Raw genomic sequence first — 16,745 nt, forward strand, 5'->3', positions numbered from 1 at the left:
CGTGTGTACAAACACACGCCACCGCTCTCTTAAAGTAACACGGCATCGGCAGCTGGATTAAACATCTGGCTAAACAGGAGGTGCAGCACCAGAGACGGCTCCCTTTTGCTTTTTTGCTATTTTTTTATGAATGCACCATTCAACATAAAATGAAGTAGAGTCAGTTTTAGTTTTGACACCAATATGTGGTTGTTTCTTATAAGAGATATTCATAATTCTAAAATTTTTATTTGAATTAAAATGTTGCAAGTTATCTTTAAAAAGCAAAATAGAATTAAACTTGCTACTGCGGCGTCTTTACGACAGCCACCAAACAGTGATACCACCTGGAACCACCAGGGGGCGAACGAATGGAAGGAGCGTTTTGTCCGGCGGTGGCGCGACTACACTATTATATATTCTTAAAACGTAATCACATCGTCATGAAAGGAGAGAGAGCTAGCTGAGGAGCGTTAGCCTTGCAGCACAAACTGTAGCATCGGGGTTTTGGTTTGAACGGCCGAAGGGTTTTACAGCCAAGAAGAGGCTAAAAACTTAATTCACCAGTGGATTTATTTGGATCGATGCATACGGGCCGTTTTGTAGGGGCCACATCTAGGCCCGTCACGATAATAACATTATCGACTTATCGTACAATACATAAATATGAAATCAATCATCTTTATTGACCTCAGTAGCAGCCCTTGTGTCTACATGCGTGTGTGTTGACATAAGAAGGAACGTCAAAGACAGTCCAGCAAAGTCTCGCTGCTTCTGTCCTCTCGTCTGTTCTCGTCGTATGATTAATAAATCACTGGTTTGATCTATGAAATGTCAGGAAATATGGATTTCTTAGTACATTTCCTACACAACTCGTGTAGGACTTGCGCGCGCAACGACCAAGCTCACATGATTCAGTGTTCTGAAAAAAAATGGTCTTAAGAGGACGATAATATTGTTTATCGCAACCATTTCACGGACAATATATCGTGCAACATAAAGTAATTATCGGGACTGGCCTAGCCGCAGCACGATAAGCGATCGCAACGTGATCGGTTGTGTCCGTTGTTTTTTAACGGCGGTTGGCGGATGTTTCCCCTCTGTCCTCCGACAGTGGCAGATATATTAGAACGTGGTGGAAAAAAAGTTGTCGTTTGAAGTTCACTTCAGTTTGCGATGACAACGAAAACCGGACAGACACAAAAGAGGGCGGCGGCGCATAGCGGCGCGTGTCGGTTGCGTTTGAAAACCTGCAGAGTCATGCTCACACACACAGAAATACAGTAATGACGAGAAGGAATTGAGAGGACAAGAAAGGGGAGTGGGGGGCGGCGAGGACGGGCCGAGAGGAAAACACGAAGCGTAGAAGACGAAGAGAAGAGGAAGAGCAACAAAAAAAGGAAAAGTGCAAAGAAGGAACTGGAATGAGCAAAAGAAAGAATTTGGGGCAGATACAGACGGTTACATAAGCGCAGTGCAGATGCTGGCAACAGGCCCGGACCCGAGTGTGTGTCATGGCGCACACACACACACACACACACACACACACACACACACACACACACACACACACACACACACACACACACACGCACACACGCGCACACACACGCACACACACGCACACACGCACGCACGCACGCACGCACGCACGCACGCACGCACACACGCACGCACGCGCACGCGCACGCACGCACGCACACACACACGACTGTAGCCGTCTGTAAACCGACTGTACTTGGCGGCATTGACTTTTTCTGGCAGAAAGTGCTGAATGTGTTTGCCGGGGGGGAAGAAAAAAACTGTGACAATCACCTGACGTACAGTAAGAGAGCCACAGTCGCCGCGGTCACTGGAGCCCACTGTCGTCTGTGCTCCGTTTTCAAAATGGAGGAAATTTAGTTGTGGTTATTTTGGACTGTAATCAAAAAGTTTGTGTGTGAAAATCTGATTTTAAGCAAACATCCTGTAGTTTTTTTTACTTCATGTCTCACGCCAAAAAAAAACACACAAACCTTTGAACACACACACACACACACACACACACACACACACACACACACACACACACACACACACACACACACACACACACACACACACACACACACACACACACACACACACACACACACACACACACACACACACACACACACACACACACACACACACACACAGCGAGTTAATCTGTCACCAGGTGTAACGCACATATTTCACATTTTACTTATTAACAAACACCTGGGAGCCGAGCGGGTCGGACTTCACGCGCCACAGTTTATCTACTGCGGGTCATTCAAACGGCCATGACACAGCGCTTCTTGCTCCAGTGTGCAGCGATGCAGTGAGTCAGCAGCTTTTTCAAACTTCGCCTCTTTCAGCGCGACACGCAATCACACACACAATGCGTCGACTTCCTCCCGACGATGGGTCAAGTTGTAAAATCAGCTCACTCACACTGCATCCAAGTTCATCGCTGACTGTTTTGATAATCAATTAACCCCTTAAAGTGGTTGTTATGATCAAAATTCTCTGATTTCAGCCTCTTAAATGTGAATATTATCTGGTTTCTTTGCTCCTCTGTGACAGTGAACTGAATATCTTTGGTGTGCGGACAAAATAAAACATCGTCTTGGGGTTTTTGCGGAAACAAGATCGATATTTTATGAACCAAACACCTAATCGAGGAAAATAAATCGAAAGATTAATCATCGATCATGAAAATAATTAGTTAGTCGCAGCCCTTACTTTATTCAGACTTCAAGGTCTAAATAAAGAACTTTTCCTGAAAGTTTCAGTTCCAACATTTGACTTTGAGTAAAATGTATCATTTATTATCATAGTTTTAATATTATCAATAATAAGCCCTGCTCTTATTGTGAATAACATAATTACATCAATAAGTATCTCTATTATTATTTTTTCAATCATAAATTCCGTCGAGGAGGTTATGTTTTCACCCGGCGTCGCCGAGAGAGAGAGAGCGACCCCACAGAATGTGGGCGTGGTTCCGGGACAAAAGTGGGGCGGATCCAGGAAGAAAAACATTTTTGTATAACTTTCTTTAACATTTAACATTTTTATCGATTTCTCAGGATATAATTCATGGAGGCGGATGAAGAAAAAAAAGTATATTATTAGTCCAGTGGACTGGTTTGTCTGCGAGTGTGCGAGACTGTCGGCGCAGCTTGGTTTCTGAGGAATGTTGGGCCCTGGAATGAGCCCAGGGGTCATTTTAAAAACCAGTGTTAATCAGAATCACAATCAGAATCAGCTTTACTGGCCGAGCATGTGTGAACACACGGGGAGTTAGAAGCCGGCTTCCTACTTAGGCGGAAAAATACTTTTGCACAAAAAAAACAAAGGACGACAAAGCGAAAACCCAAATCTAATGGTTACACAACTGCTCCCGACTGGGCGCTCGGCCTCTTACACCTGCAGCCTGCACCTATAGGACCGTGCTAGCTGTCAATCACGCCGTGTCCACACCCTCCCTGCAGCCGCGGCCGCCCGGCCCATCTGCCATCTGCACCGGCCCAAGGCGGCTAATGAGATTTTAATTACCTGCCTACTGAGCGGCAGAAGGCCTGCGAAGGTGCGTGGCTTTACGCAGACTAGTCAAGACTAAAAAAGCATTCGAAAAAAAACAACAACACTTTACTGAAAATCAATTATTGGTATCTGTAAGTGTGATGTAATTCAAAGTACAAGTGTTGAGGGTGTGTACTTGTACTACATTGCTGTGTCGTTCATATAGCCTGTGGCACAACAGCTGTCAAGAAGCAGCTGCACCTGGGCAACAGTAAAACAAAAATGCATCTTTCATATTAATGCGTTAGTAACTATTAGAGCCCGACCGATATGGATTTTTAGGTTTAGGTTTGATATTAGGGAGTAAAAGATTCTCAATACCAATACATCTGCCTATACTGTATATATATATATATATATATATATATATATCTCTGTCAATGATTCCTAATATGTCTTTATCAAACCTTCATGACAGAACTGTAATTGAGGTTTTCTAATTGTTTGTTTAACCATGAACTTTATCATGAATAATTATAAATTGGAAGCAAGAAAAAAAGACAAATACAAGCAAATAAATTGAGTTGGAATTAAGAAAATGAACAACTTCTATTATCGGCCGACAGATATATAGTAGGGGCTCTGGTAGTTATTTATCCAACATTTATGCAAAAGGGAACAAAATGAACACATGCTCACACATTACATCACGCCTTATGAATAAGTGGCTCCCTCGGTCCTCACAGGGACAGTGAGACACTCACACTGTATGAGCTGATCATCTGACCTTGTGGGGGCGTTAAGACCCCTGGTTCATATTGGTGTCACGTGGTGTGGGGGGGGGGGGGGGGGGGGTCTGCTCCTTGTATTCATGCAGGTGACAAAATCGTCCCATCACAGACACCAACACCACATGAGACCCTCCTGAGGGTTTGGGACACATTTAGCGGGGTGGGGGGGGGCAGAGACCACAACCCCTCATCCTCGGATGACTTGTGTGTGTGTGTGTGTGTGTGTGTGTGTCACTTACATCACGTCAGCGTGTGTGTTGCGCTGCGCACACGCTGCGCGCGGCCGACGCGTCCGTTAAAGAAAAGGAAGAGGAAAAAAACGCCGCCGCCGCCGCCGCAGCCGCGTGCGCGTCACGCGCGACAACAATAGATGAAGGTTCAACTCACAGACGAGACTCGTGGATCCTCCTCTTCCAGCCGATCGCGGTGTTCCGGGCAGGAGGAGGATTTTATAACCGGGGTCCTCGCGTGTCCTCTGCCTCGTTCCGCTTTGTTCGCCGCTCGACTTGCTTCGCGCCGCGTCTCGTCTCCGCCGACATGTGCACCGGACGCCTCCCGCTGCCGCCCCGCGCCGGAGCCGCGCACCCGCTCCGCTTTTATAAGGCTGCGCGCAGAGCCGGCCGGCCGACCAATCAGCTGCGACCCCGCTCCGACACCAAACCCGAACCAGCCCCCCTCCTATGTCCGCCTCGTTGTAAAATGCAAAGATCGTCTTGTGGCTGCGAGATGGAGGCGACACGAGTGCGACCGACGGAGGAAGACCGAGGACTGTTACGTAACAGTCGTTCAGGCCCTGTCCAACCCTAATCACATTTTAATGCAAGAAATTATGGTATGAAAATGTATTGTAATAATAATACAAATATTTAAAAATGTATATATATATATATTAGGAATATAGTATTAAACTAATAAAAAACAGTATATATATAATAAAAGTATGTATATTACTATAAATTAAAAATTATGAAAATGAAAAATATTTAGCAATATAAATACGCTTATTATTATGATATAGTATTATAATAATACAAATATTTAATATATATATAATACAAATATGCATTTTATTATAAATATAGTTTTACAATAATACAAATAGTTAATATATATAATACAAATATGTATATTATTATAAATATAGTATTATATAATAAAAATATTATATATATAATATAATAAAAATATGTAGGCCTTCATTATTATAAATAAAGTATTGAAATAATAAAAAGTAATGCGATATTTATTACACAATGATAAATAATTCAAGACACTTTTGACAACTGTTAAGGAGAATAATTAAAAAGTTATTTTTTTTACTCAATCTGCAGCTTCAACTCATAGGCAGGCCGAGACGACAGTGATGGATGATGCTTAGAATAATGTGCAAACACTGGTTACTCGCATCACGTCATGACAGCAGACAGACAGTGTTCATCCTCCAACTCGTGACTGACAGTTTGTCTATTTTTGTAATTAAAAGTTTTCAGGGCTGAGTGAGAATTTTGATCCAAAACGCAGACGTACAGACTATATTTATATTATTTGGTTATTCTCACAGAACACAGGAAACCTGGGGGAATGTAGTGTAATTCCATTTCAAAAGTGCTGTATGGCTGCAGCTAACATAGACAGACCTGTCATATCTTCTTTTTAAATTGGGCAACGGCCTCCAAAGGGCCCCCCGACTGTCACACAAGAGTCAAATAATGAATTCGGCCACTGAAAATAGCATTACATCATCTTTCTGCATATGATGTAACTAGTGATTCAGCAAAATAATAGTAAACAAAGTGACACAAAAAAAGTAAGGTGAACCATTTGTATCGAAGAAAAACTGGGATTCTAAGATGCCGATCAGTTTAATGTTCTGTCAGACGTCACATCTTAAAAGGAGACAAGTTGACCTTTGACCCTAAAAACCAAATCACAATGACATCAACGCAATGCGAGTACAACTCAATTAACAATAATTAAACTCATATTGTGTTTACTTTTCATTCCTAGTTAAGTGAGAACACACTCAACGTTGTTCGGGGGTGGTCGGCTCTGGAAATGTAAACAGAGTGGGACCTCTTGACATTTCTCCTGCTCTCCGAGGGCCAGACTGTCCCGGAGGTGGATAAAATGAGTTTGGTAAAAAAATTTCCAGAGACCTCTGAGGGTGACGTCAGCAGACTGACGTTTACATTTACTTCTCCGTGGTCTTTCACTGTTGCTAGGCGACGTGAGAGCACATGGAAAACCTAAAGTCAAAGAGAAACAAGAGACACCAAGTAAAAAATGTTTGACAGATAATAAATAATCGGATTATTTTTGCTGTTTGTATGCAATTACTTGGTTATGTCAAAGAAAAACCTGTGCAAGGTCCAGTTTGAAATATCTTAAGATCCGTTCAATGGATGACCTTCAGTACAAATATTCATGATCTCCAGAGGATTAATCTAAATTACTTTTAGGATATTCTGCGTGTTGCTCTATAGAGCAATCAGCTGATCAATGTTTTCAACTAATAAGTGAAATGTCTCAACATCTACTCAATGGATTGACACTGAATTTTGTACAAACATTCCTGTTCTCCAGAGGATGAATCTTAGTGACTTTGATGATGCCCTGTTTTTTTCACCCCACACTCCTGATAAGATGGTGGCGCCTTTTCAATTTGATCCAATTGTTTTATGATCGAACACCTGCAAAAATGAATGACTCAACCTCGGCTGTACTTAATGTTCAGTGCTGACAAGCAAATGTAAAAAATTACTATTCTACTGTTAGTGCATTTGCAGTTAAAATACTTTGTCTTTAGGAGTTTTGTTTTTATAACGGTCAAGTAATTTTCAATTTTGGGGCTGAAAAGTGAAAGGTGTGGTAATGTTGTATAATATACATATATATATATATATATATTATTTTTATTTTTTGGCCTCAATAACATTTTAAATTTATCACAGTGTAAAATTAAGTGCGTTTCCTCTTTGCCTAAACTAATTTCTGTCTTAATTTTCCACTTTGATCCTTGTGTCATCGTTACCACAGTTTCACGTGACACCTCTCTTGAGTCTCAACGCATCTGGTTTCTGTCTCTTTCCATCGTGATGTAGAAGGCCGGCCGCTCACTGCTGCGTTGCTTTTCTAATCGCTCATGTTGGACATTTGGGCAATGTTACCTCAGCGCAACTCCGGGAGCCAATCAGTGATCAGAATGTACAGTACTGGCAGTATGTATGCGGGAGATTAATAGGCTTCACCATGATGACACTGCGAGGCTGTCAGATGTTTTCCGCATGACTCAGAGACGCTGCAGAGAAAAGATCTGCTCTTCTGGGACTTGGTCAACTTACGTACTCGTTTTTAATCTTACCCAGAAAAAGTTTTAAGAGTTCCATTTAGATTCTACACGATTTATTATTTTATCACCTATATAAAGTAGAGCCAGATGAATAGAACAAATGACAAATTTAAAAGTAGAATGTCCTTATTTTCATGTCAGTTTTCCATGAAACTGACCTTGCAAAGTTATTACAGAGGGAATTATATTATCTTATGTCACAATGATCGGTTAAATTGTCACAAAGCAGTTTAGCAGTAATGTGAATGAGGATGCAGGTGAATGAAGAGGCTGAGTTCATTTTCAACCGGGTGCCTCCGATATGATCCTAAACGCAGCAGAACGTATCTTTATGTTTGTGTTTCACATCTCGATCTGCCTCAAAAAATAAAAACATGTTTTCAAGACATACCGACACACAGACAGACCACTGCTCCTTCTCATTGGTCGGAGTCAGGCTGGGGAGGAACTCGTCAAGACTTCCTTGTGAGGCGAGCGCCGCTGGGACATATGGCAGTTAGCACTTGACACAACAGAGCAGCATTGTGCTTCCTACCAAACGAAACACGTTTGAATGCAAATGGTTGTGCGTGTGTTCAGGGTTTGCAGAAGCACATCAATACTTTGAATACGGGCGTTCCTGCCCTTCCAGCGTGTTCAACGTTTACTTTTGCTAATTTTCTTATCCGTTGTTTTCCCACACATCATGCGGCGGCTCGAACGTTTGCAGTATCGACTGTGTAAAACAAAAGCACGCTGTAAATGGCCAAATTATTTCACTGAACAGCATTTTGTCCCTGATTTTGGCTCATGGGAATATGGGAAAATCGCTCACCCTGCGGTCCATCTGAAAGATCCCACAATTTGTCTTTCGTTTCAAACCCGTAAGAAACAGCTTCGGGTTTCAAACAAACCGCCAGATCTGCTTCTGGTGTGAAAGCAGAGCTGGCGAGAGTCTAGAGGTGCCTTTGGGACAGCGGGTCACAGCGGCGTAAATCCCGTCCAGGAAGCCCTCCTTTGTCCGTGTGTGTGCGAGCGTTGGAGCGCCAACGTCAACGGGATCTGCAGAGATCACAGGCAGAGGATGAAGAGATCAGCGCGAGACAAAAGGCCTGTGAAGGGTTAAAAGTACACAAAGCATTCCTCCTCCGCCTTTTTTCCACGAACAGAGCGGACATTTGAGCGTGGGGTTTAAACTTCACACAGCCCCCAAAGAAAACAGCAACAGATGAGATGTTCGACATGGGATATTTGACATTAAAAAACGAGTTCTCGAGTGGCACCGAGTCTTTGCTGGTTTAGAAGAAAGAACTGCTTAGTCAGGGTCTGGGGGGGGGGGGGGGGCGCGGGATTATCTCGACGCTGGCCCCGGCCCGTGGGACAGCGAACTGGTTCTTAAAAGGTTCAAGAAAGTTCAGCCAACTCTTAACCCGGCACGAGCACCATAGGTTCAGTCTGGTCGAGCAGGGGTAATGTATGGGACTGTGACAGGGCTGGACTGGCCATCTGGCCCACCCGGCATTGTCCCGGTGGGCCGACGCACTTTTGGGCCGAATCGCCGATATAATTTAAAGGCCTTTTTTTTTGGCCGCGCCAGCCCATAAAATACTGACAACGGCCCATTGGTTGATTCTCTTTATTGGCACTGGCCTGACCCAATCAAATCCAGGAACCGCCTTCCCCACTCCCGGCCGCAAATTTACGAAGCCGATTGGTCAGGGGATAGGACCTGTACAAATGGGGTTACGTTACCTTGCGTAAGCATGGACGCCTGGCCAATAAATGCTATTGAAGTCCGATCGGCCCACGGTGGGTGTGGGCCGCCTGGGCCAAAAATGCCAGGGCCGATTTTTTGTCCCAGTCCAGCCCTGGACTGCGATGGTTTCTAGGGCCTGGTTTGAAACGTTCTGTCAGTCCACGTCAGAAAATCGAATCGTCTTTCTAAGACAGGAGGAGTGAAGCGTCTCAAATCCGATACTTCAGTTTTTAGACTTCAACAGTAATCAAGTAATGTTGTGACGTTGTCGCCATCTGCACCAACGAAGCGGCCGCCGCTTCCCCTTCGCCTCCGCTACACAGCCAAGATGGCGACCATGGTGAGAACTTCGTATCCAGCATCTCACCCTCAACCTTTCCACCTGTGTGTTGTTTCACTGTTTTCTTCCAGTCCGACTGGTTCACAGCCAAGGCCCTGCATCCTGAAAACTGTGCTGACCAAAAACTTTATTTTTCTATGCTGAGATACAATATAGTTTTGTTTGGCATGACTGGAGTCTCATGTCGTACCCTAAGGCAAAAACAGGAAGAAATAAGAGATCAAATGTTTCTGTCTGTAAAGTAAACTGTGAAGAAGCACAATCCATGGAATAAAGAAGCACCCCTCTTTTTGTTGTGATGAAATCTTGGTTTATGATGAACAAATAATTTATAATACCTAATACTAAAGCTATTTGTTAATTATATATATATTTTTAAATGTCTTGTTGACATGGGATTAGTTGCTTTACTGAGCTGAATGTGGCTTAAGATAAATGCGTTTGTGTGTTTGAAGAAGTGAAATCAGTAAAGAAAAATGTGTGCTATGGATTATATATATATATATATATATATATATATATATATATATATATATATATATATATATATATATATATATATATATTTAATTTTAAGTCAGTAACCTCAGATGCAGGAATGAATGCAGCCGTTAGAGGTGTGTCTCCTTCCTATAGACTGTACAGTGTGTCGACAGTTGGATTAAAATATTACATAAATGAGATTATGTAAAAGTGTCTTTGTGCAGAGGGGTTGACTGATTAGTGGTGATGTAACACCATGTCGTCAGGGCTGAAACGGCATTATGTTGACAGCTGGGATTAACAGCTCGCAGCGGCAGGTGAATGATTATTCATTATTTTAATAAAAATAAACACAGCAAACAGGGATCATGTATCGGTCTCTAGGGTTGAAAAGGGCATAAAAGTTGCAAAATATGTGTTTGATGCCGACAGAAGCTAAGATCAGTGAGCGAAATCTGGTATCAGATAATAAAAAGAAAACTGTGTGGAGCTAGCATGTCGTTTTGGACCCTCGGATCCTCAGGTTATGTCCCGTATCCACAGTTGATAGCAAACGACTCAGAAAAACATGCATATGCTTTTTCCATACATGCACAGGTAGAAGAAGAATGTGTGGCGAGATTGTGTAACCTCACACCTACTTTAAAACCAGGTGTGCTCACAGCCTTATGCCCCTGACGAAAACCATGTGCATGAATATCTCTGTCTTTGTTCTGTTACGGCTGAATATGCTGAGAAGTGGTTCAGAAGTTGATCAAGCATCACCTGGTTCCTATTTGTAATGAATGAATATTGCCAACATATTTCTGTCAGCTGTCGTATCGCCAGAGCAAGCTTCAACTGCTCCGTCTATATCTGAACTTGGCAACGACCAAGAGAGATTGACGTGAAGGACCGTTAAACCTCTCTGAGGTCGCTGACTGTCAGTCACAGCTCAATCTTTAGCATCGTGATTAAACCAATAATCCACTGTGCACCTGTCGGCCTCTTAAAAATAATTGTTTGCTGTCATGTGATACACTTCGTCAGATGAGGAGATGAATATTAATCCCATGCCTGCGCTGCCATGAACTGAAGTCAAGAAGAGGTCGGCCAAGTTTAGCTTAAAGCAGGAATAGACAACGTTTTGGCTTAAACTTGTCTCGTCATTGTGAACTTGATGGACAAACGACACCGTCCGCACTTATATTTGTGATATAAAGCTTTTTCGTTAGCCATGTTATTATCTCGGCGGGTTTTCATGGGATAATGACGACTTGATTAACGGCACAGAGGAACTGCGTCACCCATTGCGTGGCTGAAACAACAAAGAGAACACAGTTCCCCTGGTATCTCCAAAATCCAAGTAGCCTGTTGCCTCTTCAGATACTAAAAGGCAGTTAAAGGACGTTTTAAAAGTTGGATGTTTCAAGGGAAAGGGGATTTCATATTGTAGGTTTTCATGCAAATCACCTGCTATCACATGAAACGGCTAAACAAAGACGTGGACTTGCTTTGGTTTACTTTTCCCTATCATGAACTCACCAGCATATTCAAAGTCATAGCAAGTGTTGCTACACAGTGTTTGCACAATTTTGCTTTGTCTGCATCTAACAGCTCTGCGGCTGCAGCAAGGCCCCTTCAGTACGAGCTCCTTATCTATTAGCTCACTTACCACATCACTTGCCTGCAAAACCTTGTCCCCGTCAAAATGTGGTCTTATGAAAGCAGCTTGACACAAGACTTTGCAGAAGAGAGTTTACATTTGCCAAGTGCCTGCAACTCATCTAGTTGACCTTGTTTCCAGCTGTAATGATGGTTGAGATTGGCCTTTTTTTCATCAGTGCACGCTGGCTATTCTTTTACTTTAACAATGAAATCATTTCTCTTCTTCACTTTTCTGGACAGTCGCCTTGATGCTTGTCAGCTGTCTGCAGGTTTATGAAAGATCAACCAAACTAATTTCTCACCAACATTGGTGCAGGGGAGAACTGTTAAATCTTGATTCAGATTCATACAAAAAAATAAAATTGTTTGATGACAAATAAATAACTTAGGTATATCGGACCACATTCTTTTTTCTTTTACATAACTACTGGAACTAGACAGTCGTGTGAAAGACTGTTTGGCCTTGGCGGAGGTTTGCGCTCTACTGAGTGTCAAACATCAGCTTATGTTTCAACTTCCTTCCCTCTTCTCGGCTCCGTCCGTCCCTGACACGCTAACATTTCACCATCTAAAGTACGTTTTCTTTTCACTTTTTTACAATCCATTTGTGCATTTGCCTCAGATTGTGTGCAGTCAGTCGTCGAGAGGCGGGGTATTCTTCCATTCCAAGTTGAGACTGTCCTTGTTAAAACCTGTTCACCAACAACATTTTTTTCACAAAATCTGGGGTTTAAGATTTTTGAACTTTACTCTCAAGGTTACACGGTGAAGTAAAAAGAAATAAAATTGCCGTGGCCATTTGTTGTCTCCATTATCGGTGATATAGCAAAAATTATAAAGGTTTGTAATGTTGGTCAAGGGAATAAATCGACTTGGAGTTAGCTTTAGTTTACATTATTGAGTTCTCATATTTTCTTAAAAACAATTATGTATTTCCATAACTACTATAAAAGACGTCTATACTGTGAGAAGGTTTATTCCTGCATCTTTTTAGGAGACTATTGATTTGAATTTTAAAAAAAAACAGAATTTACTTTTAAATCTAAATGCCACGTCTGCGACTGTAGGCCCTGAGAAACATCTGCAGATTTTCCTCTCCCAAAAAAATCTGCCAAGGTCAATAAGTCACAATGCACAGATCATATTACATCAGCTGTCATTGTTCGAGCACAAGCGTCGACAGCTCAGTTTTCAGAGGAACTTGTCGGCAACCTGCATTTACCTGAAAGATAAATATGATAAGCATGAAGGAATGTTAAAGCCTCCTCAGCCATTACTGTCATTATATAACCCACAAGAGCCATTGGGTGCAGTCAAGGCTGAGCAATCACCGGCCTACATATGTGTTTCAATCAAAACTTGCATTCCCACCTCCACTTGAAATATTTTAGTGTAGTTTCTTTTTTTTTCTTCTTTTTTGTCTTCATATATACGTAGCATTGATGCATGTTGATATAAAATTATGTAAAAATGATGAAAAAATCAATAAAGATTGTGTGATGCTTATGAATCAACTAAATCAACTCAATTTCCCGCCTCTTTTTAAGTGACTATTAATTGGAAATAAGGGATATAGATGAATTAATTTTTTAAAAATTTAAACCAAAAATCACAAGGGAGAGAGGATCCCTTCCTCTCCAGGACTCTGAGCAAAAGAAGAAGAAGAAGAAGAAGAAGAGAAGGGGGAGGCGGTACAGTAGGTGGGTGGGTCTATAAAAACAAAACACATGATAAAAATGATCAGACAGAAACACGTGGACTGAAACGCAGAATGACTGCAGTTTGTTTTCTTTTCTTCCTCTGCTGTGACACGTGGAGGCGGATTACGAAGACGGACCTTTGCTATTAAAATGTGCTTTTGTCAACACAACTCTTTAGTCTTCAGTCTAAAGTACAAACATCTTTTGGCTGTTTGCAGATCAAGCAAACTGAACGTCTGAGATTGTTGGGGGGGGGGGATTTGGGGAGGGGGTTGTTTTCTTTTCACCCCCCGGCATCGGCGCGACCCGCCGTGCTGACGAAACTCCTAAAATGACTCTTTTGAACGAAGACGTAAGCACAAGGACGTTCTCACAAGAAGAAAACACACACGGACATGTCAGCACACACACACACACACACACACACACACACACACACACACACACAGACATGTCTAGAAACACTCCATCACATGTTTGACCCTGTGACCTTGTGTCAATGAGCGGAGGGCCAACACACACACACACACACACACACACACACTTCTTCCCTCATCCCCCACCTCTGCTGAAACTCATTGACCCCGGTGAGTTTGACGCGACTCAAGTTCAACAAAACAGAATTTTTTTCTTTGTCCCTCTTCGTCTTTCAATCATTTGATCCTCAGTCTCTCCTCGATTCTCAGATCTGCGTCCGTCCTCCTCCCTTTTCTGACTTGTGAACTTTGACCAGGGGCTTAAAAGGTTGGATGTGACAAAAAGAAAAGAAAAGGCCGAACTCTCCTCAGCCTGTCGAGTCATTGTTTGCAGATTTGTTCTCTTTTTTGTTTCATAAAGATCTGATTTGGCCTCATACGGAGCACAGAACCTCTGGGACGTGTTTTCTCTTGGGATAAGTCTCCACAGCCTTCAAAGGTTTATCCTGCTGAACGAATAGAGTTCGTGGGCGGCAGCAGGGGCTTTCACTTATATGGAACAATCATTTGTGCCATGTAAAAGAAATAATCTTATATACATATTTTCATATTAATCAAGATATTCCTGTATACGTTTGTCATTTTTTTCTCCCGTCACAATCTGCGTCAAAGACCCATCGATTGATCCTATGACTGGCGACGCGGCATATATGACTTGTGAATATTCCAGTTTTCCATTCACTTGAGTGAGTTATGATTTTGTGGCGACGTGTAAAAGTGCAGACACGTGAGCCGCTGACACAATTACTTCAACTTTCATCCTGTTGCTCAACTGCAGAGCTATTTTCAATTCTCTTTTTCATCTGTGAAAACTCACCAGCTCAACTCCATTTCACCTAATAATAATTATAATCATAATAATAATAATAATAATAATCTTTGTCTTAGAATGAATTTCTTAGATAAAAAGAGATAGATAAATAGATAGATAGATATATAGAGAGAAAGATGATAGATAGATAGAAATATATATATATATATATAGATAGATAGATAGAAATATATATATATAGATAGATAGATCGATAGATAGATAGATAGAGAAAGAGAAATTTGATAGATAGAAAAATAGATCGATAGAAATATAGATAGAATAATAGACAACTTTATTGATCTCAATTCCTGAAAGCAGAATTGTCAAGGGCAGAGCTCGTCGTATCAGCTGTTTACATTTTTACACCATCGATCCTAAAACTTTTCCACAGTGAACTGTTGTATCACCGCAACAAGGATCAAAGACCTTTTTGTTCTTTTTTACAATCAATAAAAACTTTACCACCATCGCGTCGTTGGTTTTATTGTGTTCTTCTTTTCACCTCTTCTTCCTTTGGCCTGCGTCCCGTCACGGTCACATGACGATGCGCTTGTGAGAGTCCAGACATTTTCCAGACGAGGCTGAACGTCAGATGGCCCACGACCAGGGGGGTCGAGTCGGGAGCCCCCGGACTCGCAGGCCAGTTGCTCCTGATTCAACACCACGTGTTTCCTCTGTTTTGGGTTTAAAATAATGTAATAATAAAAAATAAAAAAAATAACTTCAGGGCATCACAAGCGTTGTAAAGAGTTGAGTCTGTCTGTTGGGAACTTGCGTCGGGGTCATTTCTTATCGTCTCGTGACTCTTTGTTTTCTGAACAATTCATTGATTCATTGATTTTACGTCTCTTCTGGGTCATATTCATACTTTTCTACTTCTTCGGATTTGATCGCTAACGTTCGTGCAAGACGCGTCACGTTAAATATCGCTGCCGCAATGAATTGTGGGTCGTCTGTATCTCTTTACTCTCACATGGGAAGCTCCAGTGTGTCCTCTGCTAAAGGAGACAGGAAAGGAAGCATTGGAGCTCCTTTCCTAAACATTTAGAGAATCCGATCAGCTCTCGTCATGGCTGCCGATCAAATAACCCCGGGTCACGTCAAGGTTTTAGGAAACTTCCTGAGCCAGTTTGACAGTTCGACCTCAACAAAGACTCAACACACGAGGGAGGCGGGAGGATTGAACACAGGTGAAACACGTGAGGAACAGGTGCAGACAATCACAAGGGGGCGGAGACACAAGAACAAGACGCAGGAGAACAGGAAAGGAATCTAGACACGGGGAAAGGAACTACAAAGTCAAACAGGAAATAGCTGAATTCATACACGGAACACGAGGGGTAAGAGAAGTAACTCAACTAAGGCCGAGACACATCGGAAATGAACAGAAGTGACAGAGATACAGAAGGAATGGTGATCAAATCAACAAATCAAAGTCCACGGGGGGAGAATCATGAATCACGGACAACACACCGTGATATTTTTAAAAGGAAGGGTAGGCCAAGTCCCACTCGCTGCCCACAGACGTGGAAAGAAAGTGCTGTGGGCAACTTCATGACTCCCGTGTCAAGGCGGCCACATATGGTGATTTACATTTTGCACATACGGTATTTTGCGCAATACCAATGCTTATTTATGTTCTGCATAACCCGTTCAAGGCCTTTTCCTTATACTCTCAGCATGAACAATCCAACCATTACATTTACACAATGTGTCATGACACCTGTTTAGTTTTTTGGAACATCATACAATATACCAAATATATATATATATATTATAATATTAGCATAAACAACATATGCACAGGGTTTCCTGGCTGTGGTGTCAAAGCAGGTCTGTCGGCTGACGGGTCAGGCTGTGCTGTCGTCGACTCTTTAGGAAGTGGTCCTGTAGAAAGAAT

At 42.2% G+C, this 16,745-nt stretch overlaps 2 protein-coding genes and 1 long non-coding RNA gene across 5 annotated transcripts in view; all 3 read right to left on the minus strand.

The window, feature by feature from the left end:
- osgn1 (oxidative stress induced growth inhibitor 1) overlaps window positions 1-5,021 on the minus strand; it is a 14,213-nt gene extending 9,192 nt beyond the window's left edge. Inside the window, exon 1 of one of the 2 annotated variants that reach the window (XM_047332445.1) lies at window positions 4,689-5,021. The gene's annotated coding sequence lies outside the window, so the exon portion shown is untranslated. Of the gene's footprint in view, window positions 1,556-4,688 lie in introns of those variants that run through there. The other variant, XM_035630148.2, reaches the window with a different exon arrangement.
- The window catches only part of LOC118308749 (NACHT, LRR and PYD domains-containing protein 12-like), a 988,189-nt gene that overhangs the window by 508,872 nt on the left and 462,572 nt on the right, over window positions 1-16,745 (minus strand). The gene's annotated exons all lie outside the window — the stretch shown is intronic.
- LOC118308808 lies at window positions 6,225-8,604 on the minus strand. The gene is made up of 3 exons (XR_004793330.2): window positions 8,465-8,604; window positions 8,042-8,365; window positions 6,225-6,547 (listed from the first exon to the last, which is right to left on the minus strand). It is a non-coding gene; the product is annotated as an uncharacterized LOC118308808 (long non-coding RNA).

Source organism: Scophthalmus maximus, chromosome 6 (genome assembly GCF_022379125.1).
Source record: "Scophthalmus maximus strain ysfricsl-2021 chromosome 6, ASM2237912v1, whole genome shotgun sequence".
NCBI lineage: Eukaryota > Metazoa > Chordata > Actinopteri > Pleuronectiformes > Scophthalmidae > Scophthalmus > Scophthalmus maximus.